Source organism: Rutilus rutilus, assembly GCF_951802725.1.
Source record: "Rutilus rutilus genome assembly, contig: SCAFFOLD_52, whole genome shotgun sequence".
Taxonomy (NCBI): domain Eukaryota; kingdom Metazoa; phylum Chordata; class Actinopteri; order Cypriniformes; family Leuciscidae; genus Rutilus; species Rutilus rutilus.
The window spans coordinates 141,588-146,033 of NW_028175462.1; positions in this window are offsets into that span (position 1 = coordinate 141,588).

Here is a 4,446-nt window from a genome sequence, read left to right on the forward strand (position 1 = left end):
TTTTTCGCCCGATCGAAACCAGACCAGTCTAGGACAATTCTATGGACTCTCTAGATAAATAATTATCAAAAAAAAGTTGAACTTTAGCATTTTTCGCATTGGTACATTGGGTCATAAAGAAAATGGGCGTGGCAAAATGCACTCAAAAGCCTATAAATCCTAAACGAAAACTCAGAACTTCACAAAAATTGGTGAGCATATGTGCCATAACATTCTAAACAAGCACTTAAAATTTCATGAAGATCGGACGATAGGTGGCGCTATAACTGTTAAAAAGCTTTGAAAACCATATATTTCCTATGGTAAATTGCCTGTTTTGGCTGTAAATGGTCTTTTCCATCTATTATTTCAGTGGTTAAAAGCTTTCCAAATAAAACTCAATGTCTTAAATGCTTATGTGCTTAAAGGCCTTAAATGCTTGAACCCCGATAAATGCTGCTTGCAGCTTTAATTATTATTATTATTAGGGGTTCAAGCACGAAGTGCTGAAACCCTATTGTTATTGTAAGGATTTTTATTATTAGGGGTTCAAGCATGAAATGCTGAAACCCTATTGTAATTGTGCTGATTTTTATTATTATTATTATTATTATTCCGCCCTAAAACGCATCGTGCAGCCCAAACCGTAAGAGCTGGAGCTTTGAAACTTGGCCAAATGGTAGTCCTCAATTTGGGGAGAACCTATCAAAGTATGGCCCAGATTGGCCCATAGGTGGAACTATAATGACCACATTTACTAAATTGCTCATAACTCCTAGACAGTTGGTCCTAGAATCTCAATTTTAGCATCACTGTGATCCCTGGCTCCAGACGAACAAGATGGCTATCTCCAAATTCGCCTACGAGCAAAAAAAAAATTTATATGGGCACTTTAGTCCAAAACCTACTTTGGCCAACTAGTCCCTGGTTTTTGGCCCAATCCAGACCAGACCAGTCTAGCACAGTTCTCTGGACTCTCTAGATGAATAATTATCGAAAAAAAGTTGAACTTTTGCATTGGCCTGGCTGTAACAGGGTCATTTAGGAAAGGGGTGGGACAAAAAAAACACTCAAAAGCCTATACAACCTAAGGGAAAACCCCAAACTTCACAAAAATCGAGGAGCATATGTGTCAGAACATGGTGAAGAAGCATGCCAAGTTTCGTGAAGATCGGACAATAGGTGGCGCTATAACTGTCCAAAACGTCTCTTCTTATTAGGGGTTCAAGCATGAAATGCTGAAACCCTATTGTAATTGTGCTGATTTTTATTATTATTATTATTATTATTCCGCCCTAAAACGCATCGTGCAGCCCAAACCGTAAGAGCTGGAGCTTTGAAACTTGGCCAAATGGTAGTCCTCAATTTGGGGAGAACCTATCAAAGTATGGCCCAGATTGGCCCATAGGTGGAACTATAATGACCACATTTACTAAATTGCTCATAACTCCTAGACAGTTGGTCCTAGAATCTCAATTTTAGCATCACTGTGATCCCTGGCTCCAGACGGACAAGATGGCTATCTCCAAATTCGCCTACGAGCAAAAAAAAAATTTATATGGGCACTTTAGTCCAAAACCTACTTTGGCCAACTAGTCCCTGGTTTTTGGCCCAATCCAGACCAGACCAGTCTAGCACAGTTCTCTGGACTCTCTAGATGAATAATTATCGAAAAAAAGTTGAACTTTTGCATTGGCCTGGCTGTAACAGGGTCATTTAGGAAAGGGGTGGGACAAAAAAAACACTCAAAAGCCTATACAACCTAAGGGAAAACCCCAAACTTCACAAAAATCGAGGAGCATATGTGTCAGAACATGGTGAAGAAGCATGCCAAGTTTCGTGAAGATCGGACAATAGGTGGCGCTATAACTGTCCAAAACGTCTCTTCTTATTAGGGGTTCAAGCATGAAATGCTGAAACCCTATTGTAATTGTGCTGATTTTTATTAGGGGTTCAAGCATGAAATGCTGAAACCCTATTGTAATTGTGCTGATTAGGGGTTCAAGCACGAAGTGCTGAAACCCTATTGTAATTGTACTGATTTTTATTATTATTTTTCTTCTCCGCTAAAACGCATCGTGCAGCCCAAACCGTATGAGCTGGAACCTTGAAACTTTGCCAGATGGTAGTACAAAAATCGAGGAGAGGTTCAGAGAGTATGACCCCGATTGGCCCATAGGTGGCGCTATAGCAACCAAAAGCGCGAAACTGTTCATAACTCCTAGACCGTATGTCGTAGACTCAAGTGTCTTATATCATTGGAAAGCTGGACACTTGAAGAACAAAACGTATATCTCCGATTTCATTTCCGGTATGCAAATTTTTCCGCCATTTTGAATTTTGTTATAAACCTACTTTTGCGAACTAGTCCTAGGTTTTTCGTCCGATCGGAACCAAACCAGTGCAGAAATGTTCTCTGGAGTCTGAATATCAATAATTATCGAAAAAAAGTCGAAATTTCGATTCACGGTCGCTAAGGGGCGCCAAAATGTATGTTGTGGGAGGAGCCTATTGTACTAAAACAGCTATAACTCCAGAAATGAATGAGGTATCTTCACCAAACTTGGTACGTATATGTAAGAGGTCAATCTGAGGTCACAGTAAAAAAATCGTGGCGATTGGCCACATGGTGGCGCTATAACATGAAAAAAACATAAAACAGGCTATAACCACCTGACCGTTAGTCCGATTGACTTGAAAATTGGCATGCAGTGTCTTGGTCCAAGGCCCCATGTATGTCTATGAGGACATTGGTGTATCTCAAAAAACATGGCCGCCATCGGCCAATGAAGTTTGAGCACCTATTAGACAAGGTTAACGGAGGCCGATCGGAACGAAACTCGGTGGGCATGTTCGACTCATGGCCCTAGAGGTCTGTAAGAATTTTGAAAGAAATCGGCCACTAGTTGGCGCTAACGAGTTTTATGGCTCTGTAATCACGTGGTGTTACACTTATTGTCACAAAATGCATATCATTTAATAGATCTGCTCATGCTGAACAACTTTGCCTCAAGAACCATTGCTGTCAATCAAACCGTTCATTAATTATTCGCGAATATGTTAAAAACCTACTTTTGCGAACTAGTCCTAGGTTTTTCGCCCGATCGGAACCAGACCAGTCTAGGACAATTCTATGGACTCTCTAGATCAATAATTATCAAAAAAAAGTTGAACTTTTGCATTTTGCGCATGGCTATAATAGGGTCATAAAGAAAATGGGTGTGGCAAAATGCACTAAAAAGCCTATAAATCATAAATGAAAACTCAGAACTTCACAAAAATTGGTGGGAATATGTGCCATAACATCTTTAACAAGCATGCCAAATTTTATGGAGATCGGACCATAGTTGGCGCTATAATTGTTAAAAAGCTTTAAAACCATATATTTCCTATGGTAAATTGCCTGTATTGGCTGCAAATGGTCTGTTTCATCTATGATCAAATAATTTTCATATCATAATGTTCAAAACTAGTGCAGTACAATTCTCTGGACTCTCTAGATCAATAATTATCAGAAAAAGTTGAACTACTTCATTTGGATGACTATAATAGGGTCACTTCAATACGTGGCCTTGACCAAGTGTCCCCGAAAGCTTATATCTTTTAAGATGCTCAGACCTTCTTAAAAACAAGTCAGAACATGTGAAATATCACTCTAAACATGCATGAACATTTTCAGACAGATCACACACACACACACACACACACACACACACAAATGTTGTTTTTTCAATGCTATTGGGATATGTCATTATGAAAATATATTTGAATGGTCTATAAACACTTCACAAAGTCTTTGTAAACTATTAATCAGATTATTCAGAATTTATTCAGAAACCTAACTTCACATAATTGCTAACAATGTGGTAAATCATGGTAAATCACGCTAAAAACATGGTAAATCATAGTAAATAATACTAGAATGTGGTGTATCAAGGTAAATCATACTATAATCCTGGTACATCATTCTAGAACATGGTATATCATGGTACATCATGCTAGAACATGGTAAATCATGGTAAACGTTGCTAGAACAGGGTAAATCATGGTAAACTATGATAAATCATGATAAACTATGGTGAACCATGCTAGAATCACAGTAAACAATGGTAAATCATACTAGAATGTATGGTAAATCATACTAGAATGTAGTATATCATGGTAAATCCTGCTAGAATATGGCAAATCATGCTAGAATCATAGTAAATAATACTAGAATGTGGTAAATTGTTGTGGGAGGAGCCTATTTTACTAAAATGGCTATAACTCAAGAAGTAAATGAGATATCTTCACCAAACTCAGTACACATGTGTATGGGTTCAATTTGAGGTCACAGTAAACAATTTTATGGAGATCGGACCATAGGTGTCGCTATAACTGTTAAAAAGCTTTAAAACCATATATTTCCTATGGTACATTGCCTGTATTGGCTGTAAATTGTCTTTTTCATCTATTATGTCAGTGGTT